The following is a 14,897-nucleotide window of genomic DNA, read 5'->3' on the forward strand; positions in this document are numbered from 1 at the left end:
CCTGGAGCGTTCAAGGCAAAGACCTTAGCTGCTAGGCCACGCCGCCGGGCCCAGCTCTCTAATTTCATTTCAGTGTTTTGTTTCTAGGTTAGTCTATAAGTTTGCTGGTTTTATTTCTTTTTGAAATAACCTTTTTTTTCACTGATCTTTCATGTTTTTCTCTTCATTTCCTGGTTTGATCTTTATTTCTTTACTAACTTTGGGATTTAGTTTAGTCTGCCTTCTCTAGATACCCAAAATGCACCTAACCTGTTTGAAACCTTTCCATTTTTTTATGTAGGCATTTAATGCTTCAACCTTTACTTAGTATTTCTTTAGATGTCTTATGTAAGTTTTGAAATGCTGTATTTTCATTTCGTTCAATTTTTAAGTTTTCTTTTGGATTTCTTCCGCATTTCTTCTTTGGATTTCAGGATCATAATATTTAATCTGCAGATGGTTTTGTTTCCAAGATTTATTTGAAAGGCAGATGTTACAAAGAGAAGGAGATTTTCTGTCCACTGGTTCACTCTCCAAATGGCTGCAGTGGCCGGAGCTGAACCAATCCCAAGCCAAGAGCCAGGAGCTTCTTTGAGGTCTTCCACACAGGTGCAGGGTCCAAGCACGAGAACTGTCCTCCACTGCCTTTCCAGGCCATAAGCCGAGGGCCAGATGGGAAGTGAGGCCCCCGGAACATGAACCAGTGCTCACATGGATGCCGGTGTGCAAAGTGGAAGATTAGCCTCTTGAGCCACAGGGCCGGCCCCTCGATCTATGGCTTTATAATTACCAAATTTGTCTGGATTTATATTTTTGTGATTAGAAAAGATATGATGTACTTTTTGTTGTGGTTTAATATGTGGTCTTAGAGGAAGTTAAGTGTATTCAAGTACATATTCTAAAGCTATTGCAATGAATGCTGTGTCAGTGTCTGTATACCCTAGAACTGGTTTTTCTTTCTTTCTTTTTTTTTTTTTTTTTCTTTGCTTGACTGACATGTTAGTTGATTCCTTAACTCCACTTTTCTTGATCTGGAGCTTGACTCTCCCTTTAGATATATATGTATTTTTTTAAAAGATTTATTTTGTTACAAAATCAGACATACAGAGAGGAGGAGAGACGGAGGAAGATCTTCCGTCCGATGTTTACTCCCCAAGTGAGCACAACGGCCGGTGCTGCGCCGATCCGACCAGGAACCTCCTCCAGGTCCCCCACGCAGGTGCAGGGTCCCAAGGCATTGGGCCGTCCTCGACTGTTTTCCCAGAGCACAAGCAGGGAGCTGGATGGAAAGTGGAGCTGCTGGGATTAGAGCTAGCATCCATATGGGATCCTGGGGCATTCAGGGTGAGGACTTTAGCCACTAGGCCACACTGCCGGGCCCTCCCTTTAGATATAATAAGGCTTTTTAATAAAATGACATGCTGTGACATTGGATATATAGTACCCAATCTGTCCTATCTTATTGTTGAATTAGTTCCTTGATCACTATCTGATGATCTTTGTATCTTTTTATAGCTTTTAGCTGAAGTGTATTTTGTCTAATGCACTACTCCTGCTTGCTTTAGGTTTCCACTTAGGTAGAACATTTTTTTCCATCTTTTCACCAGTGTGTGTCTTTATGAATGAGTTTCTTAAGGTACATATCCTTGGTTATTTTTTAATCCATTTAGCCAAACTATATCTTAACTGGGAGTGTGGTCCATTGACTTTCCAAGCTGTTACTAATAAATAGTAACAGTAAGTAGCTGTTATTAATAAGTAATCTATCCAGTTAAGAATTGGTTGGTTTCTTCTGAGTATTCTTCATCCAGTTATGGGTGAGCTTCAAAGTTTACCATTTTGGGCCCAGCACAATAGCGTAGTGGTTAAAGTGCTCGCCTTTCACATGCCAGGATCCCATATGGGCGCCGGTTCTAATCCCGGCGGCTCTGCTTCCCATCCAGCTCCCTGCTTGTGGCCTGGGAAAACAGTCAAGGATGACCCACAGCCTTGGGACCCTGCACCCACATGGGGGGCCCGCGCTCCTGGCTTCGGACTGACTGAGCTCCAGCCGTTGCGGCCACTTGGAGTGAGCTATCGGACGGAAGATCTTCCTCTCTGTGTCTCCTCTCTGTATATCTGACTTTGTAATGAGAACAAATAGAAGTTTTGCATGTTCTCATGATGCTAGCCTGCCACCTTTTATTTGCTTCTGTCTGTACATTTCCCTCAAACATGTTTTAGGAGGCCAGTTGATTCTGATGACTTTCCTGACTTTCACTCATTTTGGAGAATATTTAAGTTATAAAGGATAGTTCTACTCAGCCAAGTATTTTTGGCTGATAGGCTTACTTTTTCTTCAGAACTTGAGATAAACCATTCAATTCCCTCTTGGCCTATAACATTTCTGTTTGACAATGTTGTTCGTTTAGTGGAGGTCCCCTTGAAAACGACAGTGCTTTCTTTCTGAGAAGTAACAGTTGTTTGTACGTAAAAGAGCTGGACCACAATAGGTCAAGGGAACGTGGATCTTTTCTGATCCTGTCGAGTGACATCCTATGGGCCTTCTGTACTTGGAGGTGTACTTATTAAGATCAGGAAGTTATGAGCTGTTTCATTGAATATGCTGCATACTCTCTTCCTCTCAGGAATTCCAAGAAAGTGTTCATTTCGGGAAGGTCTCAAAGCTCTCGGGCTGCGTTCATTCCCTTTCTCACATTTTTTTAAAAGCTGGCTAGAAAATATTGAACCTATCTTCAAGTTCAAATATTTTTAACTCTGTTTATCCTCATTTATCTTGACTTTCAACTATTTTCATTTTTAATTTTTTTCTACAAAAAATATTTGATTTGCAAGGTAGGTCAAGAGGGGGAGACAGATCCTCCATCTCAATGGCTGACATCAAGGCCTGGGCCACTGGATAGCCAGGAACCTGGAGCTCTGTCCCTCTTGTAGATGACAGGGACCCAAGTACCTGAGCCCTCCTCTGCTGCCTCTGCAGACATATTAGCAGACACCTGGACCCAAGGTAGAATGGCCAAGACTTGAATCGGAGCTCATAGGAGATCAGTACACAGGCAGTAGCTCAGCCTGCTGCTCACAAGAGCCAGTCCACAGTTGATTTTGTAATATCTGTTCAATTCCTCAAGGTCAGTCCTTGCCAAATTTCTCATATCATGCATTGATTTTCTAATTTCACTTTCTGTTGGAGTGTCTTATGTCTTTTTGAGTGTTCCACATCATTCTTTCTGGATTCTTTATTTTATTGGAAATGCAGGTTTACAGAGAGAAGCAGGGACACAGAAATCTCTTCCATCCACTGGTTTACTCACCCAGTGGCCAGAATGGCCAGAGCTGAGCCAATGCAAAGCCAGGGGCTTCTTCCAGATCTCCCTCATGGGTGCACAGTCCCAAGGCTTTAGGCTGTCCTCTACTGATTTCCCAGGCCACAAGCAGGGAGCTGGATGGGAAGCAAAGCATCCGGTATTAGAACCAGTGTCCAAATGGGATCCCGGCATGGTCGAAGTGAGGACTTTAGCTACCAGGCTACTGCACCAGACCCCTTAACTGCCAAGCTATTGCGCCAGACCTCTCCCCTGTAAATTCTGATTTACTAGCTTTCCTATGTAGGCACCCTTAATTCTAATGTCGGCGTACACTGGGTGTTAATGTTAAACACTTCAACAATGTTGTAGTAGTATCTTATCGTATAGACAATTACATATGTAAAACTTGCAAGGTTCATTTCTCAACATGCTTAAGCCTTTAGTATTTTGTCCCAGCTTTTCCATTCTACGATAGCCATAATTCTGTAGGACAAAATATTCTACAAGCAATTCTCTTCCTTAATAATCTGCTTATTTGCTCGATTTACATTTTGAAACAATCATGTAAGACTCCAAATTAAGACATTCTATAAATAAAAACATACCACATTTTAAATACTATTGCTTTAAGCAAGTCTTACCCATTTCTCCCAATTTGTGGAAACACGTTTTAACACAAACCTGCCTCAAAACGGGGAATGAGAAGTTTTTCCAATAACCTTCTAGCTGATGAGGGAATTTCCCCTTCTCAAATGGCAGGTGAGAATCACAATGAGGACCTGAAGGAGGCCAAGGTCCTGAATTCCTTCCAAAGGGCAGACTGCAAGCATGCGCCTCCCTTTTCCATGGCCGGTAAGTCTGGAGCTGCTTCTTGGCTTCTGTTTTATTTTATTATTTTTTTTTAAAGATTTATTTATTTGTATTGCAAAGTCAGATATACAGAGAAGAGGAGAGACAGAGAGGAAGATCTTCCGTCCCATGATTCACTCCCCAAGTGAGCCGCTACGGGCCGGTGCGCGCCGATCCGAAGCCGGGAACCAGGAACCTTCTCTGGGTCTCCCACGCGGGTGCAGGGTCCCAAAGCATTGGGCCGTCCTCGACTGCTTTCCCAGGCCACAAGCAGGGAGCTGGATGGGAAGTGGAGCTGCCGGTTTAGAACCGGCGCCCATATGGGATCCCGGGGCTTTCAAGGCGAGGACTTTAGCCGCTAGGCCACGCCGCCGGGCCCGCTTCTGTTTTATTGAACTCAAGAGAACCAAAAAATTTCAATTTGGCTGTTGTCTTAACTAATACCACCCTAGATAGTCTCTTATCAATAAGATGAAAATCACTTAAAAGGAGATGTTAAAACACTGTTCTTCACAAGGAATCAGACTTCAATTCCACTGTCTTACAGGAAAATTCAGAAATTATACACATCATAACCAATTTCACTATCCAATTTCAAACTGTTTTTTCCTGTAAGGCAAAATCTCACTTCTTTCTAAATAGGAACAAATAATTTAAAATCTGGACCAATTTCATGATTAGGAAACATTTTGACCAATGGACATAAATACTCATTTACTTTATGCTAAATTTGACACGTCCTATGCTATTTTATAATATTGTGAGGTTACAATCAAATTATTTTAAATGATAATTATATTATCCAAGTTCTGTCTCAATCTTTGAAGGTTCTAGGGATCCTACTAGAACTTTCAAAGTCAGGAGACTTGGTTTCAAATTCTGAAGAATTGAGGTGTAAATTAAAGTACACTTAACATGTAACTGAATATGTGAATGGATACTGAGTTTTAGACCTGATCAGTGCCAGGACAACACTGTAAGCTGAAGACTGAGCAGCAAGAAAACGGTATAGGAGCCTTAGCCCAGCAGAGGTGGGGAGTCGGGTCTGACCAAGTCCTGTTAGATGAGTTAGACCTCTCTCAAATCACATACCAGGAGAGAGAAAGGGGGCCAGTCGTGGTCTGTCCCATCTTGTCTGTCAGTCATACACAGACCCAATTCTGAACAAGAACAACTAAATTCACGACACAGATAGAAGTCTTGTCTGGACAGAAGTAACAGGACTCTAACTGACTAAACAATCATGCGCAATCACTGCACACGTCAGAACAGACATAAAATTCAACCTTTTGTGACTTCCAACCTCTTCTTTGACATACTTCAACCTGGAAATGTTTCGTAAAGCAAGCACATAGGTTCATCTCGTGCTTAGCATTAATTTCACAGTGGATTTGGCCCACTGGTTACTTTTATGTGTAACTGCTAGACGAAGTTACAGAACAAGTTTCCACTTTTTTCTTATGAATGTTACATCGCTTATGTCTTACCCTGTCCCTCCCAGCTAGGGGTTAGGGCTATGAGGTAGAGCTAGAGAAATTCAGACCCTAAGGGTGGCCTGGGTGAGGTCAAGTCAAGAGAAAGTGGAAAAGCAGATAAGGGCAAAAGTGAAAGTGGCTACAATGGAGAGGAAATCTGTGTGCTACCCAGTGAGGAGAGCAAATGGAGACCTTCAGAACAGGGGGATGGGCCCGCCCTCGCAGTAAGACCAGGATCATGGGGTGATGGGGTTATCATCCAGCCTTACATATGCCTGAGCCAATTCTAGGAGCAAATGTACACCATAAAGGCTGTCGGAGATCTCGCAAAAGAACCCTTTCATCTGAAGTTTCACTAAAACTACAGCAAATAGTTCTTCTACTGTGCTGATCGTTGACATGGCTCAAAATAGGTTACACAGACAAGATTGGACAGAAAAACGTCTGCTGCAGCCCCTCTTCCTCATGGTTTGTTGGTAAAAGGGCAGGATTTTCCCAATCCAAGCGATTGAAAGAGGTGACCCACTTCTGTGGCCCATAATGGCAGTCAATGGTGCTGAGGTAACCTTGCAGGGAGGCTGCCAGCCTGTCGCTGTTTCTTCGAACCCATTCAAAATCACTCCTTCAAGAAGGGACAACAAGATTTGCTGGTTCAGTCTTCACACCTAAAGGCTAGCTCTCTGACTCCGATCAACTGGCAGATCTAATTCAGAAGGTAAGTATAAGCTCTGGGCGCCCCTCCAATGGACAAATGGACCCACTGGAGGGGACTGCCCTCCTGGACAAGGGCAGCCATAGGCATGAAAGAATTTGAAAATGTTCACACTTGAAACAATTTCTTAGGGCAATGATGAGCAAGTAGCCTTGGCCCAGGGAGAGTTAGACTCGCTCCTGGCATGGCTCTAAGTCCTGCATTCCAGGAATCACACTCCGCTGGGCAGTTCCCTTCAGGGATAACACTAATGGGAAAGGCCTGGAGTACCTCACGCTGCCCGAACAGAATGCTTGCAACTGGCGCTGTGCTCTGACTCCCCTTGAACTGGGGGTGGTTTCCTGCCCTCTGAGCTTCCCAGAAGCTCTTGTTGGGGCGGCTGAGGTGGGCCAGGGCCAATGTCCTGAGCATCAGTTTTGCTCTTCCCTTGCCAAGCATTGTGGGAAAATAAATTAACCAATGTTACCGACGGGTGCCAATCTGACCAGGGCCCCTCAGACCTTGACTGCCTGAGCACCTAGGATTTCTAACCCTTGAAACTTCAGTGCGGGATGTAATTCAGCGCCTTAAGCGCAGGATGATCAGGTTCCTCACCGTTATTGCCCATGTTTAAGCACAGTAGAGGAGAGTGGCCCTCAGATACCCAGTCGGGTTGTCCGGCCAAGGAGATCCTGTGCAGAATTTTGGGTAACGCCCAAGTGTCACATGGGACAGAAACCGCCAGTCCTCACACAAGTTCACCCCAGAGCCATGCATCCAAGGCCATCTCTCAAAGCAGGAGATGAGAGGTTAGGCGCAGCATTGCCTTTTTCGCTATCACCTATCTTAACTTCAAGCTGTCAGGGGATTCGACTGGAGATAAGCTGGGAATGGGGTGACCACCTTCGTGCAGAGCTGTGGGGCGCCAAGGGTCACTTACGCAGAGTACACTACAGCTCCACAGGAGGATTACAGCACTAAAGGTGAGTCCCAAGAGAAGGGGGTGACCTGAAGAACCACAAGTTGTATGAGGATGTGCTTCACGCAGGAGGAGGGAGGAGGGGGCAGGGGTGGAGGGCCCGGGAGCAGAGTGGGGCCCATAGGCTGGAGGGGAGGGGAGGGGAGCCCGGGAGCAGAGCAGAGTGGGGCCCATAGGCTGGAGGGGAGGGGAGGGGAGCCCTGGAGCAGAGCAGAGTGGGGCCCATAGGCGGGAGGGGAGGGGAGAGGAGGGGAGCCCGGGAGCAGAGCAAGGTGGGGCCCCTCGGCAGGAGGGGAGGGGAGGAGATCAGAGTGGGGCCCCCCGCTGGAGGGTAGGGGAGGAGAGCCTGAGCAGAGCAGAGTGGGGCCCCTAGGCGGGAGGGGAGGGGAGGGGAGCACTGGAGCAGAGCAGAGTGGGGCCCATAGGCTGGAGGGCAGAGGAGGGGAGGGGAGCAGAGCAGAGTGGGGCCCATAGGCTGGAGGGGAGGGGAGAGGAGGGGAGCCCTGGACCAGAGCAGAGTGGGTCCCCTTGGCTGGAGGGGAGGGGAGGGGAGCCCTGGAGCAGATTAGGGCCCCTAGGCTGGAGGGGAGGGGAGGAGAGGAGAGCCCAAGCAGAGCAGAGTGGGGCCCCTAGGCGGGAGGGGAGGGAGGGTAGGGAGGGGAAGGGAGGGAGGGGAGGGAAGGGAGGGAAGGGGAGGGAGGGGAGCCCCAGCAGAGCAGAACAGAGTGGGGCCCCTCTGCTGGAGGGGAGGGGAGGGGAGTCCGGGACCAGAGCAGAGTGGGTCCCCTTGGCTGGAGGGGAGGGGAGGGGAGCCCGGGAGCAGAGTGGGGTCCCTTGGCTGGAGGGGAGGGGAGGAGAGCCCGGGAGCAGAGTAGAGTGGGGACCCTTGGCGGAAGGGGAGAGGAGGGGAGCCCTGGAGGAGAGCAGAGTGGGGCCCCTTGGCAAGAGGGGAGAGGAGGGGAGCCCTGGAAGAGAGCAGAGTGGGGCCCCTTGGCAGGAGGGGAGGGGAGGGGAGTCCGGGACCAGAGCAGAGTGGGGCCCCTTGGCTGGAGGGGAGGGGAGGGGAGCCCGGGAGCATAGTGGGGACCATAGGCTGGAAGGGAGGGGAGGGGAGGAGAGCCCGGGAGCAGAGTAGAGTGGGGCCCCTTGGCGGAAGGGGAGAGGAGGGGAGCCCTGGAGGAGAGCAGAGTGGGGCCCCTTGGCAGGAGGGGAGAGGAGGGGAGCCCTGGAGGAGAGCAGAGTGGGGCCCCTTGACAGGAGGGGAGGGGAGGAGAGCCCTGGAGGAGAGCAGAGTGGGGCCCCTTGGCAGGAGGGGAGGGGAGGGGAGTCCGGGACCAGAGCAGAGTGGGGCCCCTAGGCAGGAAGGGAGGGGAGGGGAGGGGAGGAGAGCCCCAGCAGAGCAGAGTGGGGACCATAGGCTGGAAGGGAGGGGAAGGGAGGGGAGCCGGGGAGCAGAGTGGGGCCCCTCTGCTGGAGGGGAGGGGAGGGGAGCCGGGGAGCAGAGTGGGGCCCCTCGGCTGGAGGGGAGGGGAGGGGAGCCCTGGAGCAGAACAGAGTGGGGCCCCTCGGCTGGAGGGGAGGAAAGGGGAGCCCTGGAGCAGAACAGAGTGGGGCCCCTCAGCTGGAGGGGAGGGGAGGGGAGTCCGGGACCAGAGCAGAGTGGGGCCCCTCAGCTGGAGGGGAGGGGAGGGGAGTCCGGGACCAGAGCAGAGTGGGGCCCCTTGGCAAGAGGGGAGAGGAGGGGAGCCCTGGAGGAGAGCAGAGTGGGGCCCCTTGGCAGGAGGGGAGGGGAGGGGAGTCCGGGACCAGAGCAGAGTGGGGCCCCTTGGCTGGAGGGGAGGGGAGGGGAGCCCTGGAGCAGAGTAGGGCCCCTCTGCAGGAGGGGAGGGGAGGGGAGCCCGGGAGCAGAACAGAGTGGGGCCCCTCAGCCGGAGGGGAGGGGAGGGGAGTCCGGGACCAGAGCAGAGTGGGGCCCCTCAGCTGGATGGGAGGGGGAGGGGAGCCCTGGAGCAGAGTAGGGCCCCTCTGCCTGAGGGGGAGGCGAGGGGAGTTCGGGACCAGAGCAGAGTGGGGCCCCTCAGCTGGAGGGAAGGGAAGGGTGCCCTGGAGCAGAACAGAGTGGGGCCCCTCTGCTGGAGGGGAGGGGAGGGGAGCCCTGGAGCAGAGCAGAGTGGGGCCCCTCAGCTGGAGGGGTGTTGAGGGGTGCCAGGTAGCAGACTGGAGCCCCTAGGCTGGAGGGGAGGGGAGGGGAGCCCTGAAGCAGAGCAGAGTGTGTCCCCTTGGCTGGAGGGGAGGGGAGGGGAGGGGAGCCCTGGAGCAGATTAGGGCCCCTCTGCGGGAGGGGAGGCAAGGGGAGCCCGGGAGCTGAGTGGAGTGTGGCCCCTTGGCGGGAGGGGAGGGGAGCCGGGGAGCAGAGTGGGGCCCCTAGGCGGGAGGGGAGGGGAGGGGAGCCCGGGAGCTGAGCGGAGTGGTACCCCGTGCGGGGAGGGGAGTGGAGGGGAGCCACGGAGCGGAGTGGGGCATCGCGGCTGGAGGGGAGGGGAACGGGGAGCGGAGCGGCGAGGGGGTGTCGCGGAGCCGAGCGGAGAAGACTGGGACCCCGCGCGGGGATGGGAGGGGAGGGGAGGCGCGTCGCGGAGTGGGGCATCGCGGCTGGAGGGGAGGGGAACGGGGAGCGGAGCGGCGAGGGGGGTGTTGCGGAGCCGAGCGGAGCGGAGTGGGACCCCGCGCGGGGATGGGAGGGGAGGGGAGCCGCGTCGCGGAGTGGGGCATCGCGGCTGGAGGGGAGGGGAACGGCAAGGGGGTTCGCCGAGAGGAGCGGAGTTGGGGGGGGCAATCCCGCGAGGAGGGGGGCCAGAGTCGCGGAGCGGCAGAGCCACATCGGAGCAGGGCGGCCTGGCGAGGAGGTGGCCAGGGTCGCAGAACACAGTGGAACGGAGCAGCAGCGCAGAAGAGCAGAAGAGCAGAAGAGCAGCAGAGCCCCTTCGGAGCGGGGCGGAACCGCGAGGAGTGCGCGCCGGCATCGCGGAGCGGGACAGCACCACAGGGAGGGGGTGGGGGCCCCGCCGAACAAGAGCAGCAGAGCCCCTGGGGAGCCCAGCGGCTGGAGGGGAGGGGATGGGAGCCGCAGAGCGGCTAGGAGCCCACGGCTGGAGGGGAGGGGAGCCGCGGAGCGGAGTGGGGGGCACCGCAGGAGGGGAGCCGAGGAGCTGAGGGGGGGATCCAGCGGGTGGAGTGCGGGGGAGCGCCGGAAAGGAGTGGGGGGGGGGTCGCGGGCGGAGCAGAGGGGGCGTCCGACAAGGAGGGGGCCGAGGACCAGCAGCGAAGCGACATCAGAGGAAGACGGCCAGCTTCCCAGAGTACAGTGGAGCAGAGCAGAAGAGAAGAGCAGCAGAGCCCCTTCGGAGCCGGGCTTAACCACAAGGAGAGGGTCCTGTTAGCTGAGCAGGACAACTCCACGAGGAGGAGGCGGGGTGGCTGAGCAGAGGAGCAGACGCCCTTCCTAGCAGGAAAGCCCTGGGAAGATGGGCCGCTGGTGCCGGAGCGGGGCAGAAACGCGAGGAGGTGGCCAGCGTGCAGGGCCCAGGAGCAGAGCAGCAGATGAGCACAGGAGCGCAGGGCAGAGGCCCTTCCAGCGGGGAAGCCCGGTGAAGATGGGCCGCTGGTGCCGGAGCGGGGCAGAACCGCGAGGAGGTGGCCAGCGTGCAGGGCCCAGGAGCAGAGCAGCAGATGAGCACAGGAGCAGATGAGCACAGGAGCGCAGGGCAGAGGCCCTTCTAGCGGGGAAGCCCGGTGAAGATGGGCCGCTGGTGCCGGAGCGGGGCAGAACCGCGAGGAGGTGGCCAGCGTGCAGGGCCCAGGAGCAGAGCAGCAGATGAGCACAGAGGTAGATGAGCACAGGAGCTCAGGGCAGAGGCCCTTCCAGCGGGGAAGCCCGGTGAAGATGGGCCGCTGGTGCCGGAGCGGGGCAGAACCGCGAGGAGGTGGCCAGCGTGCAGGGCCCAGGAGCAGAGCAGCAGATGAGCACAGGAGCGCAGGGCAGAGGCCCTTCTAGCGGGGAAGCCCGGTGAAGATGGACCGCTGGTGCCGGAGCGGGGCAGAACCGCGAGGAGGTGGCCAGCGTGCAGGGCCCAGGAGCAGAGCAGCAGATGAGCACAGAGGCAGATGAGCACAGGAGCGCAGGGCAGAGGCCCTTCCAGCGGGGAAGCCCGGTGAAGATGGGCCGCTGGTGCCGGAGCGGGGCGGAACCGTGAGGAGGTGGCCAGCGTGCAGGGCCCAGGAGCAGAGCAGCAGATGACCACAGAGGCAGATGAGCACAGGAGCGCAGGGCAGAGGCCCTTCTAGCGGGGAAGCCCGGTGAAGATGGGCCGCTGGTGCCGGAGCAGGGCAGAACCGCGAGGAGGTGGCCAGCGTGCAGGGCCCAGGAGCAGAGCAGCAGATGAGCACAGGAGCTCAGGGCAGAGGCCCTTCCAGCGGGGAAGCCCGGTGAAGATGGGCCGCTGGTGCCGGAGCGGGGCAGAACCGCGAGGAGGTGGCCAGCGTGCAGGGCCCAGGAGCAGAGCAGCAGATGAGCACAGAGGTAGATGAGCACAGGAGCTCAGGGCAGAGGCCCTTCCAGCGGGGAAGCCCGGTGAAGATGGGCCGCTGGTGCCGGAGCGGGGCAGAACCGCGAGGAGGTGGCCAGCGTGCAGGGCCCAGGAGCAGAGCAGCAGATGAGCACAGAGGTAGATGAGCACAGGAGCTCAGGGCAGAGGCCCTTCCAGCGGGGAAGCCCGGTGAAGATGGGCCGCTGGTGCCGGAGCGGGGCGGAACCGCGAGGAGGTGGCCAGCGTGCAGGGCCCAGGAGCAGAGCAGCAGATGAGCACAGAGGCAGATGAGCACAGGAGCGCAGGGCAGAGGCCCTTCCAGCGGGGAAGCCCGGTGAAGATGGGCCGCTGGTGCCGGAGCGGGGCAGAACCGCGAGGAGGTGGCCAGCGTGCAGGGCCCAGGAGCAGAGCAGCAGATGAGCAGAGGAGCGCAGGGCAGAGGCTCTTCAGGGCAGAGGCTCTTCTAGCGGGGGAAGCCCGGTGAAGATGGGCCGCTGGTGCCGGAGCGGGGCAGAACCGCGAGGAGGTGGCCAGCGTGCAGGGCCCAGGAGCAGAGCAGCAGATGAGCACAGAGGTAGATGAGCACAGGAGCTCAGGGCAGAGGCCCTTCCAGCGGGGAAGCCCGGTGAAGATGGGCCGCTGGTGCCGGAGCGGGGCAGAACCGCGAGGAGGTGGCCAGCGTGCAGGGCCAGGAGCAGAGCAGCAGATGAGCAGAGAGGCAGATGAGCACAGGAGCTCAGGGCAGAGGCCCTTCTAGCGGGGAAGCCCGGTGAAGATGGGCCGCTGGTGCCGGAGAGCGGGGCAGAACCGCGAGGAGGTGGCCAGCGTGCAGGGCCCAGGAGCAGAGCAGCAGATGAGCACAGAGGTAGATGAGCACAGGAGCTCAGGGCAGAGGCCCTTCCAGCAGGGAAGCCCGGTGAAGATGGGCCGCTGGTGCCGGAGCGGGGCGGAACCGCGAGGAGGTGGCCAGCGTGCAGGGCCCAGGAGCAGAGCAGCAGATGAGCACAGGAGCTCAGGGCAGAGGCCCTTCCAGCGGGGAAGCCCAGTGAAGATGGGGCCGCTGGTGCCGGAGCGGGGCAGAACCGCGAGGAGGTGGCCAGCGTGCAGGGCCCAGGAGCAGAGCAGCAGATGAGCACAGAGGCAGATGAGCACAGGAGCGCAGGGCAGAGGCCCTTCCAGCGGGGAAGCCCGGTGAAGATGGGCCGCTGGTGCCGGAGCGGGGCAGAACCGCGAGGAGGTGGCCAGCGTGCAGGGCCCAGGAGCAGAGCAGCAGATGAGCACAGAGGTAGATGAGCACAGGAGCTCAGGGCAGAGGCCCTTCCAGCGGGGAAGCCCGGTGAAGATGGGCCGCTGGTGCCGGAGCGGGGCGGAACCGCGAGGTGGCCAGCGTGCAGGGCCCAGGAGCAGAGCAGCAGATGAGCACAGGAGCGCAGGGCAGAGGCCCTTCCAGCGGGGAAGCCCGGTGAAGATGGGCCGCTGGTGCCGGAGCGGGGCAGAACCGCGAGGAGGTGGCCAGCGTGCAGGGCCCAGGAGCAGAGCAGCAGATGAGCACAGGAGCTCAGGGCAGAGGCCCTTCCAGCGGGGAAGCCCGGTGAAGATGGGCCGCTGGTGCCGGAGCGGGGCAGAACCGCGAGGAGGTGGCCAGCGTGCAGGGCCCAGGAGCAGAGCAGCAGATGAGCACAGAGGTAGATGAGCACAGGAGCTCAGGGCAGAGGCCCTTCCAGCGGGGAAGCCCGGTGAAGATGGGCCGCTGGTGCCGGAGCGGGGCAGAACCGCGAGGAGGTGGCCAGCGTGCAGGGCCCAGGAGCAGAGCAGCAGATGAGCACAGGAGCTCAGGGCAGAGGCCCTTCCAGCGGGGAAGCCCGGTGAAGATGGGCCGCTGGTGCCGGAGCGGGGCAGAACCGCGAGGAGGTGGCCAGCGTGCAGGGCCCAGGAGCAGAGCAGCAGATGAGCACAGAGGTAGATGAGCACAGGAGCTCAGGGCAGAGGCCCTTCCAGCGGGGAAGCCCGGTGAAGATGGGCCGCTGGTGCCGGAGCGGGGCAGAACCGCGAGGAGGTGGCCAGCGTGCAGGGCCCAGGAGCAGAGCAGCAGATGAGCACAGAGGTAGATGAGCACAGGAGCTCAGGGCAGAGGCCCTTCCAGCGGGGAAGCCCGGTGAAGATGGGCCGCTGGTGCCGGAGCGGGGCGGAACCGCGAGGAGGTGGCCAGCGTGCAGGGCCCAGGAGCAGAGCAGCAGATGAGCACAGAGGCAGATGAGCACAGGAGCTCAGGGCAGAGGCCCTTCCAGCGGGGAAGCCCGGTGAAGATGGGCCGCTGGTGCCGGAGCGGGGCAGAACCGCGAGGAGGTGGCCAGCGTGCAGGGCCCAGGAGCAGAGCAGCAGATGAGCAGAGGAGCGCAGGGCAGAGGCTCTTCTATCGGGGAAGCCCGGTGAAGATGGGCCGCTGGTGCCGGAGCGGGGCAGAACCGCGAGGAGGTGGCCAGCGTGCAGGGCCCAGGAGCAGAGCAGCAGATGAGCACAGAGGTAGATGAGCACAGGAGCTCAGGGCAGAGGCCCTTCCAGCGGGGAAGCCCGGTGAAGATGGGCCGCTGGTGCCGGAGCGGGGCAGAACCGCGAGGAGGTGGCCAGCGTGCAGGGCCCAGGAGCAGAGCAGCAGATGAGCAGAGAGGCAGATGAGCACAGGAGCGCAGGGCAGAGGCCCTTCTAGCGGGGAAGCCCGGTGAAGATGGGCCGCTGGTGCCGGAGCGGGGCAGAACCGCGAGGAGGTGGCCAGCGTGCAGGGCCCAGGAGCAGAGCAGCAGATGAGCACAGAGGTAGATGAGCACAGGAGCTCAGGGCAGAGGCCCTTCCAGCGGGGAAGCCCGGTGAAGATGGGCCGCTGGTGCCGGAGCGGGGCGGAACCGCGAGGAGGTGGCCAGCGTGCAGGGCCCAGGAGCAGAGCAGCAGATGAGCACAGGAGCTCAGGGCAGAGGCCCTTCCAGCGGGGAAGCCCAGTGAAGATGGGCCGCTGGTGCCGGAGCGGGGCAGAACCGC

This window comes from Ochotona princeps, chromosome 27 (assembly GCF_030435755.1).
Source record: "Ochotona princeps isolate mOchPri1 chromosome 27, mOchPri1.hap1, whole genome shotgun sequence".
Lineage (NCBI taxonomy): Eukaryota > Metazoa > Chordata > Mammalia > Lagomorpha > Ochotonidae > Ochotona > Ochotona princeps.